Source organism: Falco rusticolus, chromosome 13 (assembly GCF_015220075.1).
Source record: "Falco rusticolus isolate bFalRus1 chromosome 13, bFalRus1.pri, whole genome shotgun sequence".
Lineage (NCBI taxonomy): Eukaryota > Metazoa > Chordata > Aves > Falconiformes > Falconidae > Falco > Falco rusticolus.
In genome coordinates, this window is record NC_051199.1 from 6,878,147 (window position 1) to 6,895,483 (window position 17,337).

At 49.9% G+C, this 17,337-nt stretch overlaps 1 protein-coding gene across 6 annotated transcripts in view; it reads left to right on the forward strand.

Annotated features, from left to right (window-relative positions):
• Positions 1-17,337, forward strand: part of ST6GAL1 (ST6 beta-galactoside alpha-2,6-sialyltransferase 1) — a 47,324-nt gene that overhangs the window by 4,886 nt on the left and 25,101 nt on the right. For 3 of the 6 annotated variants that reach the window (XM_037406664.1, XM_037406666.1, XM_037406665.1), the window contains exon 2: positions 9,709-9,869. The gene's annotated coding sequence lies outside the window, so the exon portion shown is untranslated. Of the gene's footprint in view, positions 1-9,708; positions 9,870-12,613; positions 12,715-14,692; positions 14,925-15,917; positions 15,942-17,337 lie in introns of those variants that run through there. The other 3 variants (XM_037406669.1, XM_037406674.1, XM_037406675.1) reach the window with 3 other exon arrangements.

Here is a 17,337-nt window from a genome sequence, read left to right on the forward strand (position 1 = left end):
AAGCAGTTTGCATTTTCAGCTGTAAAATTTTGCAGAAAAATAGTTGTTGATGGTGGTGATTAATATTTTTTGGTTTGATCTGCGTTATGGCTTGCCCTTTATATCTTTGTAATACAGCATTTGCTGATCAGAAAATCAAAGGGGTTCAAACCAGCCTGGCCGCGTTCACTAGATTTTCTGCAAATACCCTGCGTGTGCCAGCGGAGCCCCTAGTCTGTGGGGAGGGTGCGTTGGCACTTGATGGGATGACAACAGAATTTATTAGCAGCATCTTGCAGCAATGATAGCTACTTTCTAAAATTGGTCTCCTGGGGGCTGAAGGAGTCCATGGTCATGGGTTCCCCCTGCAGATGACTACTCTCAAAGAGCTGCTTTTTATCTTGAAATAACACTTAACTCCTCACTACCAGAGTAATGGTTTTTTGGTTTGCTAAATTTGTACAGCAGAATCCTTGGCCAGTGCTGCGAGCAGAGGGTAATTTAGAGCTCCCTGTGCCTTCTGGGCAGAGTGGCTCAGGCACAGAACATCTCGGAAGCAATTAGTTTGTATTTTAAACAAATAAATAAAAATCTTCTCTGTTGCTCAGAGAAGATACCCTCATGCTATGAGTTGCATTGCCCTAGCAAGACGAAAATTTGAGCGTGATCCCTTGATTAGTTTAAGTTGGGGATGTTACATTTGGTTGGGGTTTGAGGGTTTTTTCCTTCCCCCAAGGTATAGGTGTGTATAACTTGATTTTACTTTGGTCCAGGGGTGGATAATCACTGTGCTATTATATTTATATAATATTTGTATATTTGTAACTATATATGCTATATATGAGGCTTGATTGTCCCTATAATCCAACTGTAATCCTGCACTCAGTTGTGCATGCAAGAGGTCTTTAAGGAAATTAGAGATTTGGGATGTACAAGGATTATAACTGTTGGGATCAAACTATATTTTTTGGTTTATGTACATTTTTATATAAATTTATGTTAATACTCCACCTAGCTCTTATGTCTCCAGCAGAGATCTGGTGTAAAGAATTGTCAGGCAGTTGGGTGCTTTGTGAGTGAGGTGTGCTAGCAGAACTGGAGCGAGATGGAAACACGTGTGTTCTGGCTTCTCTGTGCTGATTGTTCGTGGGCGAGTCTGATGGAAATACTGTGTATGTTTGATGAGAGCCTGGGTCTGGAAGGTGCTGGATGGATTTTGCTGTCATCCAGATAATGGTGTCTGTGAATTTGAAGTTTGTTTCCTATTAACAGTTCTTGCAATCTTGAAATTCACTTTTCACAAATACTTATGGCTGTGAAGGACTGGAGCTTTCCTGGGAAGATCATAATCGAGCGACCAGTTGCACCTTCACAAATTCCTTCCGGAGCATGATATCATATTTTATGGAGTCTGTAACTCTGCTTAGGAAGCTGCCTTGGATCTTTCTTAATGTTGTGAAGGAGAACCTCCTCTCCAGTAAGTGACGTGCTATGAGGCCCGCCAACAAGTGCTTCAGGGGCAGGTTTTAGTGGAACAAGTGATGGGATTCAGGCTGAAGGAGTTGGGAGCAGAGATGAAGGAAGTAGCCCCAAGGATGTGTTGGATCCCCTGGAGGCAGGGGGATTCTTGAAGGCAAAATGGGGTTGATAGAAACAAATGTCGCTTGTGCCTGCAACGTGAAAGGGTATTTGAGAGGTGAGAGAGTGCCCAGCTGGAAAAAAAGCTGGGCAATGCTGGAAGGGTGCTTTAATTCAAGAATGACTTGTGTGATGGGTTAGTCAGGCTTTCCACTCATGATACAAAGCGGGGACTGAGGGGTCATTGGCATTTTCAGGCTCTTCAAACTTAATTTAACGTACATTTCAAGAACAGCTGTCTCGAATCTGGCAAAATGAGCAGCTCACCTGTGGATTGAGGAGTTTGAAAAAGTGCTGGAGGCTTCGTGCTGAGCTGTGCTGAGTGCAGGGATCACTGCTGCGTGACGCCGAGCCGGCGGCAAGGCTGCCTGCTTTAACAGAGGGGTCTGAAAAGTGCAGGGAGGTGGGAGAGCTGCGTGGAAGGGATCTCGCTTTATTTAGATTTATCTGCTGTTTTTCAGAGCAGTCGCTACTTGCTGTCTTCTGTTTTATTCTTCTACAGCGTGGGTGTGGACTGGGAATATTTTAGGTCCTGTGGACGTGGCTCAGCAATTTCAAGCATGGTTAGAGGTGTCTTTTCAAAAATCGAGGGGAATGCCTGCAAGCCTGCACCTGGGGTAGAAATCAAGTTCATTTTCCAGTGTGGTATAACTCCCTTCTGCCTTTCCTCTCTCCATTTTGGAAACTTACTATCACTTTGTAAATCACTTTGCAAAACACCTGTCTCTTTCAGACGGACAACATTAATGCATTTCAATGCACTATGTGTTCTAAGGTTGAGAAATTTTCGTAGTTGTTAGGGAGTGCAATCAGATAAATTTTATCAGATGTTCATGGACTGTTTAATTGGCTGGATAGATAATCATATATTGCAATCTAAGGAGAAAAATTCAGAAGGTTAAAGATTAGTTGTAAGATTTGATGTCAGGAATGGTGTTAAATTGCAGCATGGACACTGTTAATTAATTTTAGTTTAGTTCATGCTGGAAGTGAATGGAAATGAAGGAAATTTAAGCTTACCGTAGCTACATGTGTGAGGGTGTACCAAGGTCATTAATGCATGTTAACTCATACTTTTAAAATTCATGCCTGCCATTAATTTGGCTTGATTTTTCCCATCTGTCTCCATGCAGACAACGTTCTGGAAGCCTAACTTTTTTTAGCAGTATTGCAGAAATGCCTTCCCCCCCCTTCCTTCTTTTGCAACCGCCAAGTTGAGATTTTTACGCTGGGTGAGGACAGCGAGTAAAACCCTGCAGGTAATATTTCCAGTACTCAGTTTTGCACCTAAACGTCATCTGGCTGTTGCCGGCACTTCACATGTGTGGAGCGTTCTCAGGCGTGAACGCGGTGCCCTGCCACGCGTGCGCCGCGCGGGTCGGTGGGTGGCTGCCGCAGCCAGGGCAGGAAGGGAGTTGCTCTAACGTGGCCGCTGCTGCTCACAGCTCAGCTCCACCGTTGGCAGGTTTTAAGCCAAGTCTTAGACCACCCACCTGCTGGAGCCAGTACCGGGCAGCGCTCTTGCTTTCGCAGCACCTCCGCAGTGATCTGGTCAGTGGCAGAGCTGATAAAATTGCTGCTGTCAGGAGGTCTCAGGTCTTTCTTCCCAGCTTCCACCCATGTGGGTCACCCCTGGTTGCTGTAACTCTCCTCGTCTGGAAGAAAATAAACCTGAGGTGTGATTAAACGCTGCACAGGTCTCCCGGTAAGCGGAGGGAGCAGCTGCATGCTGCCAGCCCCCCCGCATTCCCTCGGTGTGCAGCCCCACCATGTGCCGTGCTTCACTGGCTGGTGCCAGCAGCTGTGGGATGGTGACAATGACTCTTGGAGAACGTGGCCCACCATTTCGCCATAAGATCACTTGTCAGGTTTTCGGTAACCGCAGGCGTGCTTCTGGTGGGGTTTTCGTGGCTAGCTATTTCCTCACTGGCTGTTTTTTTTTAAAGTGAAAACATCAGGCTGGGCAAAACGGTAGTCATGTCCTGCTTCTCCCATCTGATGCTGCCCCGTGGGCTAGTGCGTTAATGGTGTGGTGTTGGCAATCTTGCAGCCATTTCAAAGCATTGCCTTAGATGGGCAGCCTGAAGAGCATCTTGCAGGCATGCCCAAGTATCGGACCTACACACCTTTTCCTCTTGGGCCCGATGCACTGGCTGACCTTATGCTCCAAGAACCCTTCATCCTCCTTCCAGTATCGCTCCTTCTAGCCCCTCTCAGCCCCTGCCAGATTCCTAAGCAGCCATCTTCTAGAGAGCTTTGGGTCTTTCTGGTCTGTGAGCGTCTCTGAGCACACACACACACACACCCCCCACACACACCCCTTTGCTTCCTTTTTTAGGTTTCACGAAAACAAACTCGGGAAGTGGGGAGAAAAAAAAAACAACCCCTAGAACTCCTCCAAACGTCTGGATATATTCTGCCTTGCTTCCTTATTTTTCTCCAACTGAATTAGCTGTTGGGTGTTATCAGTAGTTCTAATGAAAAATTTATAGCTGGTTACCAGACTAGGAGCTGTGTGTTTGTGTCAAAAAGTAGGTGTGTGCAGGGGCAGATGAGCTGCAAAAACTACTCCCTTAAAACAAGCCTGGGGAAAAGGTACTTTGGTCTGCTCGCTGAAAAAGAGCAATTCTTCAGCTCTGGTTGGGGAGGAGGGATCAAGGAAGCTGAGCTTATCTCAGGCAAGATGGTTTTGACATGGAAATGTTCATGCTTGCAGTACCTTGTCCGGGGAAAGTGGTGAGGAACTTTGGAAAACAGGTAGGTGTGGAAAAAAGGATCCTGCTGGCGTATTGCCTGGTGATGCTGCTGCCAGCTGGAGAGATTGGGGTTAGCCATAATTCGCACAGGTAGTCATTCTGATGGCCATGGTGTAGCTCCTGCTTGAACCATGGCTGTTTGTGTGGCTTGGCCGTTTCTCTGTTACTGCACGGTGGCCTGGTGAAGGGTAGGAAGCAAAGTCCTGCTTGAACTTGCCTCTCACAGATAAGCTCCTAGCTCTGTTCATGTGAAGGCAGTGTGACAGCAGGGGATTTCTTGCTAGAATATCCTGATAATGTCACAGTTTGGGTGTGCCTTTCCCCCAGTGCAAGGTCAAGACAGCAATCGCTAACTGGATTTTCAGTTCCTTGGGTTTAGCCCTGAGGGGTGTAACCCCTTGCCCAGGTAGCACAGGTTGAGGTTGGGCAGCTGCAATTGCATCATGCCCAGATGCTCCAGCCGTTGCCTCAGTGCTCTCTGAGCCACCCCTGGGGGAAGGAATGCCGGTTGGGCTGCTGCTGTGGCTTCTGAGGGTTGAGTTTGTCCAGTGTTCACAAAGACCTGTTGCTCTGAGACGATGCTCGTTAGGCTGCCTAAGCACAAGCTGCCAAACTTACGTCTGTAACTGGAATTAATTGCAGCAGTCCGCAGTAGCCCTAGCCTTGTCCTAGAATTCACTTTAATAAATGGGAGAGGGTCTTTCATTAAAGTGGAAGGGACATCTGTATTCCCCTAGAAACTCCTGCCCTCTACTCCTCTAGCTTCAGCAGTGGTTGGTGTCTGAAGTCTTTTCTCCTGCAGTGTCGTGAAGCAGTTGAACTGAGCAAGGGTGAACGGTAGCTTCTTGAACTGGAGCATCAAAACCAAGCAAAGCTACGTCCCATGAAAATGAACGCAGGTGGTGGAATTCCTGTATATTCATGCCTTTGATTATTTTTTTGTTGTTGTTGTGATTATTTATAAGAAGGTTCCATTTGTAGCAGAGGTGGTATTCAGTAGCATCAGCCACGTCAATAATTTATATAGACATGCAACGGTTTACACTGTGGTAATGGCAGGCTTATCAAGCATTACTGTGCCCATGTAGAATTGTTAAGCCGTCAACCTGGACCTCAGTAGCAGCAGGAAAAGGCTGCAAAACCAGGCTCTCAGAAGGCAGGATAGCATTTCAAGTGACTTACACAGCCCAGATTTGGCTTGTGTGGGCACTATGGCTTCTGATTGTGTGGTTTCACAGCTGCTTCTTGGCTTGATGCTTGCCTTGCTCCTTCTGCAAAACGGATGTGTCTTTGTGGTTGTTTTTTCTTTTTTTTTTTTCTTTTTCTTTTTGCTGCTCTGAAACTATGCGTTGCTTGTTGTGCACTTAAACCTTGCCCCAAGGACAGAAACGTAAGTTCTCTAGTATGCTTTTCTGTGGTGCTCCTCATAAATGTCTGAGCATCTGCAGTTTGCAATGCGTTTGTTGGAAGCATCTCCGTATAGATGAGGACCCGAGGCATGCACAGCGTACCCAGCAGATCTGGGTGCTCTTCTGTCGGAGATTTCCAGGGCTTTACTTCTCTTAATAATTTCTGATGTCTGTGAAATGCAAGTCTGGTGCTGAGGACTCAGCCTATGTGCAGACTTGATGATGGGTCTGACCTTGTGGCAAGGGGCTGGTAGTAAGAGATGTGAAAAAGTTAAGATGTTTCTTAGGTTTCATAACAGTTCTAACAGAAGCAAGGAAGGAATCACTCGGTCAGCTTTGATTTGCCTCGTCATGGTGCTTTATTTGGCCTTTGTGCTTATTTACTACACTTTTTTTTTTTTTTTTTTTTAATTTAGTGGCGTTAAAAAACCCCCTAACAGGTAGAACCTAGCATCAGTGCTGTCATTCAGCTTGCACTTCTGCTGCGTGAAGGAGGTATGCTGTGACAAAATGAGGTGCAGGATGATGTCTTTTCTCTGCGTGTGTTTTGTGATGTGTGGGGAGAGGAGAGGGGCCATTCTGCCAGGAGCTGGGCTCCTGCATCCACCATGTGTACTACTGCTGCTTGGGTGATCAGCAGCGTGGTGATGAGACATGTCCTCTCTGTGGACCATCAGTGGAGAGGACAGATTGGTGTGGAGAGGGTTTGTTGGATGGCTGGCACTAATGACCTGGGGAACCGCGGGCTCTCAGTGGCCTGAGGGGCAAGTAATTGCTCCAGCCATTGCCTCTTTCAGGCTTGTTCCCAGCCCACCTCCAGGTCCTTGCCTTAGCCGTCTCCACGGACTGGTGCTGGCCTGAAGCTCCTCAGCATCTCGTTCCACTTCTTGACTTCACATCCCACCCCACTGCACGAGGGTAGACCTGCTGTATCCAGGCTCCTTCGATCCTCACATCTTCATCTCCGCTGGCTGACAGGGACCAGAGGGTGCAGCCGTCTCTGCTGGTGGTGGCGTGCGTTTGTGTCCTTGCTTCCAGGCAGGACACCCTGCGGCAGGGTGCCTCGCTGCCCTCCCGGCTGTGACAGCACCCGCTCCAAGCCATGGATGAGAGGGAGCTGCTGTTCTGCTCGGCCCGGGGCGCTCCGGGATGGTGCATGTGGTTTAATGATTTTCTATTTAACCCTAATTAACTCTACAGGCATGCTTTGATTATTATGTTGTAGAAGAGTGTGTGTGGCAAGATGTCTAATTTTGGGAATGAATATGCATTAACAATAAGCAATAAACAATCCATTTCTTTTACAAGAACACAGATGGTGGGGTGTTTTCCTCTGCCAGAGCAACCATCAGGCAGTTGGTTGTGTGCAGCTGGGTAAGGTGGGAAGGAGAAATAATTTCTCACTTGTAGAAAGAATGTAAGCCAGAAGCTTGTGCCAGCGGGAGGGCTGCTGAACATCAGCAGAGGCTTGCTGCCTCCTCTCGCCTCCTGGTCCTGCAGCCTGTGATTACTGGCTAACTGTTAGCGCACGTACCTGCCACGCTGGAGCCTGGGTGTTACTGCGGTGTTAATTCATTCCCTTCAGGCAGAGAAACTCACCTGGGTTGGTACCCGGTATCTTTCCATACAGATCCTCTGTCTGAGGAGGGAAGAAGAATAATTAATAGTAAACTAATGGTAATTTTTGCAACACTGTGTGGTGTGAGGGGCTAATTTTGGGTCCTTACTTCACCTTGGCATCTTCCAAGGTGTCTTCTCTTCCGGTAACTCTGCTAGTATTCCTGGTGGCACGAATGCTTGTCCTGTAGAAATGCTGTGTTGATGAACTTGTCACACTCAGGCGTGGGCAGAAGGCAAGGGGGCCTGACCATTCTGTGTTTGTGGCTTGTGGGACAAGTGCTGAGGACTGGAGGGATGCTGAGCGATGCTGCCCATCCCGCAGCTGGTGGCTCTCAGCACCCAGCACGGGCTCTGTGCACATCTGGAAAGCACCAGGATGCCAGAGGTGCTCCTGAGCCGGCAGTCTTGCAGTCCTGCTGTGGTGAGGGGCACACATCCCCTTGATCCTCTTACCCTGTGGAGATGCTGGGGAATATTTCTGAGCGTTGTGACCTGTTAGTGGGAGGGAGTGGGCAGACAGCCTGACCGCTGTGCCTCCTCTCCCAGCTCCGTGGCTGCCACAGCAGAAGCTGCGTGCCTCCCAGGGCATCTCTGGGTTTGCTTTTCAGTCGTGTATATCGGCAGACTTGGGCAGGGAGCGGGGAGCCAGAGGCTGATTGTTGGACGTTTTTAAAAGCAGCGTCCCTGAAGAAGTGCTGCATGGCTGGACAAGTGGCGTGCAGGGCTTGCTTGGTCACCTGTGGCCCTCTGCATCCCTTTTCTCTCCTGTTTGCATCGTTCCCTCACTCACACATGCCTTTCTGCAGGCCACAAAGCCTGGTGTCAGCGCAGCCTGCAGCAAGGGGATCCTGCTGCTGTGCTGCACTTGCTGGCCGGGGATTTCCTAGCCCGGCATGTAAATGTGCTGGGGCTCGGGCTCACCATTACTCATCCAGCCTTTCTGTACTGCATTACAGCTCCCCGGTGCTCTGCCCATCCGTATTTCCTTGCTGGCTGTCACTGCTTGCTGTGTTAGCTCACCCCTCACTGGGTGAGGTGGCTGTCGAAGGTGCAGCGATGCTGAGGTGCCGCTGCTGGCTGGGAGAAGCGGAGAACGTTATTTCTCAGTCGAGCAGCCAGCTCTGGCTGTTTTCCTTCCCTTTGACCTTACCCTCAAGTGTCGTTCTAGTTTCATTATTTCTCACCCAGCAAGAACCTGCACCAGCCAGTGCTGGTGGGACCTCAGCGCTTGTGGTAAGGCATTGCATGCCAGTGTGTCTCTGCACCGAGCAGCACCCCTCTTTCTTTCCATCTTCCTCTCTTGCTTTTTACCTCTTCCCCTCACCGCCCCCCACCTTCCTCATTACACAAACTTTGCAGAGCCCAGGCTTGGCTTTTTCCCACTGCTTTCCCTCGGCTGCTGCGGTATGTTGCAGTAGGTCCTCGGATGGTTCAAGCTGGCAGTAATTTGGGATATTGGCATATTAGGACTTCTCCTTAAGCTGTGAGCACTTGGATTCCCTGCCGGGTGCAAAAAGCTGAGCTGCTGGACTCAGGGGTGAAACATATGCCAGGCCATGCACATACACTGGAAACTTGCCCAGGACAGGATAATTATGGGAGGCGGTGTTTTTTGAGCAGACCGTGTGCTCTCACTTGCTGAACAGTCTTGTGATTAGTATCTTATTAAAGAGGATTTTAGGACACGTGCTGTAGCTACACTGAGTTTCTTTTAGAAGGTGGGGAGAGGTTAGGAAAATAAACTCTACAAAGGCTCTTTTGTGTTTCCAGGAGGGGTCATCACATAAGTGCAGTGCATCACTGCTCTCATGCATCAGTGTGGGTGGTGGGGTTTGCTATTAATGGTTCAGTGGCAGAGGGATCTGCAAGAGGGGCTTTGCGCATACATTTGTACAGGCTGTGTTGCTGAGATCTCCTTAGGGATCCAGAACTCCAGTGCTGAGGGTGAATTCTTCTGCCCTGATCTCCATATTACCAGCTCTCCCTGATCCTGGCTCCTGGTGTTAGACTCTGGGGATTTCTGCAGCCAGGAGGTCTTCACAAGCAGATTTTGCCTTAAAAATCGGGCTCTGTGCGCTGTTTTGCTCAAGCACAACTTATGTTTAAAGGTGTTGACAGCTCAGTTGCTGGTCTCACCAAAGTCACCCTTGCCTGTGCTGTGGGCGCAGCAGCATTTGCAAGTGCGGAGTGTTTCCGTGTCACTGCTGACTTGCAGTGGGGTCCTGGCTGGGGGCTGTAGTCCCCGGTCTGGTGGTTTCTGATCAGTCTGATGTGGCTGTCTAACATCTCCTTACTTTCTTTCCTAGGTTAGAGAACACAATTAAAAGGGAGATGGGAGCATGAAGATGCAGAGCACGAACGTGCTCCCTGTGGTGGCATCTCCTACAGCTCTTACCTGGCAATCTACTTCTGCCTTGAAGGGTTTGACAGGAACTGCTGTGGACAGCGAAGGAACCTGGAGATGAAGGTGACGACCATGGCTCTTCCTTTCTTTTCACTGTCCCTCTTTTCCCTTTCACATGCCTGCGGCAAGAGCGTGGCTGCTGTCAGCGTGACGAGGCCACATGCATTCAGAGGTGCTGCTGGTTTTGCACTGGGGCTGTCTCATGTTCCATGCAGAGTTGGGAGGATGGTGAAGAAAACAGGAAGGGTTCTCTGTCATTCCCCTTGCAACTATCCTATATTTCTCCTTTAAAGAAAAGGAAAACATTTATTCTGCTTCTTGTGGGAGCCCTTGTAGGTGTTGATGTGTATCGGTTGTGCTCCAGAGAGACATGTCAAAGATCCAGTGATTATTCTGACTTACATAAAATTAATATAAGGTGTGTGCTGGGGCTCACTTCGGTTAGAGCTTTCCACAGAAATCCTCTGGGGATATTGCTGGTGGTGCTAGCTTAGTTAGCTGACTGCTTTCACAGCTGACCTTGGAACGTGCCTGAAGTGCTTTTATTGTTGGTACCACTACTTTTCTTTTCTGTCACTCTTCCCCACCAGCATCTTGCTCCTTATTGCAGCACTGCAAGCCTTCGGCTCCTGCCTCCTGGGAGGATGAGCTAGTCCAAAAGACCCATATCATGTATTGAATATTCACAGAGCTCTGCGCTTCAGCTTTGGACCTTATCAGTCCAATAGTTGCGTGAATGCTGCTACTGATTGGCATACAAATAGCATACACCATAAGGTTTTCATCGTGCAAGGCAAGACTCCTGGGCAGCCTGAGCCATTGCAGTGACTGGGGAAGGTGGTGATGCTGGGACCCCCACCTTTTCTCTTGTGCATGGGAAAGCTAACTCGGTAGGGGGCATTTTTAGAGGTGACTGCAAATAAAGGTTTTGGGTTTACACCTGTTTTCACGTGTGAAAAAGTTTTGGGACGACCTTGTTGTATAGCTGTTTCTTTGAATCCTCAGCTTGCTGGCATCAAGAGTGCTAGATGTCGTTCCTCACTTGCTCCTCTGCTGGAAGCATGCTCATCTCCTCTTCCTCTGCTTAAAACCTGAATCTTTAATATGGAAAATGTGCCACCCTTTCTTCCTTTCTGGCCAGGGAACGCTTCTCCCTCCCAGTGTTGTATTACCTTTAGCATTGCAAACTGAAACGCTTGGGCTAAGGTGGTGGAGCTCCAGCAGCCTGCCTACCCAGGAGGCTGCTGGATTTCCATCCCCAAAGAGGGCAGAGAGCCGCCAAAACTTGCGTGGATGTCAGAACGGAGCGATACGGGGCCTGGGGAGCACTGGCAGGAGTGGCAGCGCACTGCTGGAGGTAGGTGAGTGGGAAAGAGAGAGTGTGGCACGTTGCCTTGGGCATCTTTGGCAGCTGCTCTTTTGATGGGGAAAGAAGGAAATTAAGCTTCAAACAGCTCAAGTTCTGGCTGGGTGGGATTTGGGTATAGAACAGAGGATCATAAAAGCGAGTTAGCCGTGGAGCTCTGCCCTGTAAAATGTCTTTCTGTTTTTTTTTCCCCCTGCTTGGCAAGCAGGAGGCTTTTTTAGTTTTGTTTTTCTTCCTTGTTCCTCTGTGGAAATGCTTTGCTGGCCAGACAAAGACACGTCCTGGGGTGTGCCCCCAGATGGGCTGGTGAGATAGCAGGATCTTGTGCAGACACGGGAGCCGCCGACGCTCGGACACGTGGACGTGCGGGCAGCCCTGGTGCCTGTGCACGGTGCAGATGGGCAGCGGTGCCCGCTGCTGTTCTGGCGGTCCCTCGGTTTGGTGTCGGTCTTTGGGCCAGCCAAAGGCCAAGGCCAGGCCAACCTCTCAAGCACAGATACCCTTTTAGTGCAGAGATAATCCTTCTCTTACCGTGCTTTGGGAGCACTGAACTGAAGAGTTCCTTCCATATGGACCAGGACATCTTTAGCCCCTCCTGAAACACTCAGGTGTGTTCTGTTGAACAGCCGAACCCAGTCCCCTGTTACTAAACACCATTTCAGACGAGGCAGCCTGGTTAGGCCTGGCTCGTAATATGCAGAGCCTGCTGGGGGAGTTGAACGTTTGAAAACAAGCAAAGTGATGCATTTGGTTCATAATACCTGTGTCTTGGCCTGCCCAACCCTCTGGTCAGCAGTTGCGCTGTTTAATGTGTTAGTAGCTGAAATGGTAAAGGGCCTTTTCTTTTTCCTCCTTTGGGTGCATCTGAAATAGGGAAGTAAAACCAAAAATAGGCACCCGCCACCCCCCCTTCACCCCCCCCAGGGCTCGGTGTAGCTGTGTGGGAGCCTGTGACCCCTGCCGGCGTGTGTCGGGGCAGAGCCTGCGCGTTGGGGAGAGGGGCTGGTGACGCTTTAGGGCTAGATGTCAAAGGCAGAGGGTGAGAAGGACAGGGCTGTGCTTCGGTGTGTTGCATCCAGGTTTAGCAATCGTTCTCTAAGGTGCTTGTCCAGACCAGTGGAGCATGCCCGCTAAACCTTGGATCACATACTAAAATACAGTTCCCTTTAATGATAATAACATGATGCATATATAATTATATTGTGTAAGATTAACAGTGTAATTAGTTCCGTGCACTCGATGCTGAAGTGGGGTGCCAGCCCATGTGCTTGTTTTCGCTGCAGTTTTGCATGTGCTTTAGAGGAGACTCTGTCAGCACTTTGTCAGTTTGGGGCAGCTTTGTCGGGATTGCACGGTGTGGTTGTTGGTGTGTGTGGCTCTGGCTGCTCCGCTGTCAGCCTCTTTCTGTATACTGAGGCTTCTACCATCTTACATGCACGAGGTCCCTGCTGCAGTACACTATGGCAGAAGACACCCGTCTCGGACATTGCTTTGCACTTGAAGCATCCTGTGGGACTCATGCATCAACTCTGAAACGTCCTGGTGAGCAGAGGACGTGAGCCTGGAACAGGCACTGCATGTATGGAGTCTGGGAGGGATGGGGAAAAAGCTGACCAAAAAGGCAGATAATGATTTCCAGCCGGGAAGGTTTGTGGAGGGTGGGAGGAGGGCTGGGGTGGGGATGTGGATCTCATCAAGGCAGGAGGGCAGCTGCCTCGGCTGTGCTGTGGGGAAGGGCCACGGAAGCTAAGGCAGCCCCTCGTGTGGTGCCGGTGCTGGAAGGGGTGTGAGGGGCCTTGGGGAGGATTTCCCAGGAGGAAGAGGAGAGTCCTGGAGATGCAGGCACAGTAGGAAGGCACCCAGTTCCTCACGGGTAGCGCATATGTCCATCTCCAGCCCTCCTCCCTGCCTCCGCACAGTGCTTGGCATCCTTGGTCTCTTAAAACAGCTCTGCTAAGCACGGCTGCAGCCAGAGGAGCGGTTTTGCTAAGCACTAACCGCCAGCGCTGCTGTGCGAGCGTTTGATCTGGCAGTGCAGGGCCCGGTGGTTTTATCTCCCCAGGCAGCACCGTGCCCCGGCGGAGTCGGAGGGTTCAGGGGAGCCAGGGCCTCTAGGCAGGCGCGTGGGAAATTTCCGCTCCGCTTCCCTGCCCTCACACGAATCGTTTTTCACCTCTTGGGGCTGTAATCTGCCGAGATCTCTGATCGAGCTGTGATGTTCGGTCAGCTTTTAAAGACCTCCCCAGAAGGGCAGGGGAAGTTGGCTGCAAGTGTGCTCGTTTCTGAAGTGCTGCTGCTCCGTCCTGTTTGAGATTGCTACAGGTAAAGTCTCAACGCAGATCCAGACAAGATAAGGCTTTATAAGCAGCCCAGAGCGAGAGGAACCTAATAACTGGGGCAGGCTTACAATTTTTAGCCCTGTACTTCGGGGGGAAAGAAATTGAAAATTGTTGTTCCTGGCAGACTTCAGAAAATACTCATCAGACTGATGCATTTGTTTTGTTTTAACTGGTGGTTTCTATCTTTAATACTTCCGAAGGAGGAAGAAATGTTCAGAGAAGATAACTTGTAAGAGGAATTTCCCTTGGTGACATACAACTCTGGCCCATATCCAAGTTAGACAGCTTACACAAAAGCTTTTATTTCAGCAATATCAATTTTTACTGCGTCATGAATGCATTATTTCCTAGTGCAAAAATAGGTGGGGATAGGTATGTAAGTATGTAAATATACGTACTTGTTATATATCCTAGAGAGAGGTATGCATTTCAGTGGAAGTAGAATAACCTTAGCTAAACTGGCCTGATTCTTGAAAATTAAAAAACAAACAAAAAGACCACTGAAATACAAATTAATAATCCCAGAATAGTGTGAGGGGGCTTTGCTAGGCTTCTCCGTCATTTTCCTTTGCTTTGTATTGGCGTGTTGTGTCTCCTCGTATGTGAGAGGAGATGCTCTAACCGGCATACCCAGGGCTGGGGGATTCGCTGCCACTTCAGCCTCAGGGGCTACTGGTGTGATGGCCCAAGGATGGAAAAAACCCATGTTGGGAGATGGCCAGGACCACGTAGCTGCAGATGCCAATGCAAGCTCAAAGCACGGTGTGGGAACAGCCGAGCTCCCATCCTCAGAAGCCGGAGGGGGAGATTGCGGAAAGCAGCGTGAGGTACCCCGCTGGTGAGGGTCCCTTTGGCAAGAAGAGGGGGGGAGGAGGAGATGAGGGGTCACCTAGGATCTACGGTGGCATTCCCAAATATGAAACTTAAAAACTTGTCCCTTAAAAGCACACTGGAGTAGAAGTAGGCAGATTTGTTTAAATAAAATGAATGAGTAACTTTGAACATAAAGCTTGATCTGAGCCGGATCAAAAGTCAGCTTTGTTTAAAGTTCAGTCACCTTTTTAGTTTAGTCACCTAGGGTTAGGGTTAGCATTTCCACTTTGAGCTTGGGTCAGATGTTGAGCAGCAAGAAGTGGTGGCCTTGTACTAGAGACGTGACTAGACCTGTGACCGCCCTTGCGGTCTTGAGCACCGTGCAGGATGTCACGGCGTGTGAGACCACTGCTGTGTGGAGACACCCCAATCTAGAGCGGTTAGGCACGGTGTATGTCCCCATCCTGCGCACCCTGGCAAGTGGAACATCTCGGCTGGATTTTACCAGGCTCCTTGTCGGCACAGGAGCATGTCTGCTGCTGGGATGTGCATGGTTTTGGCCCTTGTACTCACCCATGCAGTCTATCAAGGCATGTTATCGTAAGAGGAGGTGACTGTGAGTAGCGTTGGCTGCACAGCCTCATCTCGGAGACGAGTTCTGTGATGTTCTGCCCCTTCTGCCTGGTTTGTGAAGGTTTGTTGCAACCAAGCATCGAGTGTTTGATGCTGCGGCAGGTTTCCTTCTGTGGGGCTGGGAGAGGCACTCTGGCCGCCTGCGTCTGGGCTGTTGGGATGTTGCTTGAAAGAATTGGGTGGATTTTTGGATTAGGCTTCCTGAGTGAGAGCGGTGCAGTGTAGATTTGGTTAACGTGGAAGTTGAGGGCATCTGCTTCAGTGATGTCCCTTGGGTCTGGTTGAGGGCATCTGCTTCAGTGATGTCCCTTGGGTCTGGTTGAGGGCATCTGCTTCAGTGATGTCCCTTGGGTCTGGTTGAGGGCACCTGCTTCAGTGATGTCCCTTGAGTCAGGGTTGCACCACCAAAGCTGACCTGCTTGTTGCCCCTGCATGGACTGTGTTTCCATCCATACTGGGAAACAGTTTCTGATCGGAGAGGGCTGGAGTCCTGTGAAACCCAACCAAAAGAAGCTTTCCAAGCCAAGAGTGGTCTAACATCTAGTGCTTGCAGCAGTTCCTTGGGTTACTACATTTCCCAGAAGCAGGACACCAACAGAAGCCATAAGGAGCACCTCCTCCCACCCTCCTGCTTTTTCACAGGCGCTTTTTTTGAGCTTCGGTTTAGGATTTACTTAGTGGAGAAGATGAAGTTGGGGTTGGCACTGCTGCAAAATGGCTGACCTGAGGGCAGAGCTGACCGATACAGCGAAATGCTGGAAGAGCTCCAATATTTGAACAGAACCGATCGGTGATGTTATAAAAAGAAAAACTGCAGTACAGATAAATTTGGGGTCTTCTTGGGGCATGAACTCTGCAAATCAATGCTGTTGTATGTGTGCTCAGCTCAGGGCCCTCCAGCTCTTATGGGCTAGGAGCTGGCTCCATTTTTAGCAGATACGTTTAGAAAACAGGGTGGGGGCGAGGAGTGGAGCGTTGTAGCAGGTAATAAAAATTATTGGTGGTTAAGAAGGGTGTATGTCATGCCTAGCATGGATGGCTTCGGAAGAGGCCCAAGTTCTGTGTTTGTAGGGAGTTTCCTTCGTGAAAGAAGAAGTCTGGGCTCTTTGTGGCTAGGTGGCCCTGGGTGGATGGGGAGAGGGCTGTGTGCTCGTGGGCAGGAGTCGAGCCAGTAACATCCTCCTCCCATATCTCTCCCAACATTTCATCCATTCTTCCAGTGAAGTGCTGGCTGGTCCTGGGTGGAGGTAGGGATCTTTCGTTGCTCTAGGAGGCTGGAGAGCTTTTTGAGGTCAAACAAGAGCTCTCTAAGGCTGCTGAAGCGTATTTTGCTAAAAGCAGTATGAGAGCCAGTGCGGAATGGAGGAGACACAAAAATGTCTGGGGCCTCCTTTACTGCTTTAGGAAGTAACTTATGTTTTTGTTGGAATTATCTGTCTAGATCTCTTCCTCCGTGCTGTAAGTTGCTACCTGGCTTTGATGAAAAACACATTTGTGCTGAGATTCATAGGTTGTCTCTTTTCCCCCATCCCCCCTCTGCTTTCTCTGCTACCCCGTTTTGTTTTGTGCACCTGGTTGTGCCCTCTGCAGCGAGCCCTGCACACCCAGCCAGCCTGCCAGCGTGCGAGGCTTGCACGCCCAGCTGGTCTGCCGTCGTGCAGTGTGCGAGGCTTGCACGCCCAGCTGGTCTGCCGTCGTGCGCCGTGCGAGGCTTGCACGCCCAGCATGCGCTGTCAGCACGGCTGTGCCCGCAGCGCCTTCAGGGTTGCGCACGGGGGGCGGCTGGCTGTGTTTCCCCCCTGTGCTATGCACACCCAGGGAAGATGGGCCAGCGTTGGTGACACTCTGGGAAAGCGATGTCCTGTGGATTTCAGGAACTGTTGCTGCTGCGAGTAGTGACTGAGTTATTCCCGTCTGCTTGTGCCAGTAAGGCAGTGCCAGGGGTTGGCAGGATGGGCTGGCATTCTTTGTAGTGGAGGCACAGACTTGTGTGTGTGTGAAGTTTTTGTGGCCTTAAGTACCCGAGGGCAGGTGTGTGGTCCAGATCCATCCAGTTGCCAGCTGCCACCGGACTTATTTCCAAAGTGCCGACCGTAGGAAGCCAGTGATGTGTTTAGGGACAGGAGCTGGGTGGTGCTTCCCAGGCTCTACACCTGGCTCTCTGCAAGAGGGACAGGCAGGCTAAAAACGTGCAGAGTAGGAGATACATAGAGTGGAGAGACACTAAAATGACCTTTGTTGCCTTTTTGGCCTCTCTGAAGCCAAGTAAAATTTAAACATGTTTCAGTTTCACAGGCATGGTGCCTTCCTCCTTCCAGCAACTGCGTAGACTTGTTGTGCCTCAGATCACTCAATATCATTCCCATAGCCACATTGATCC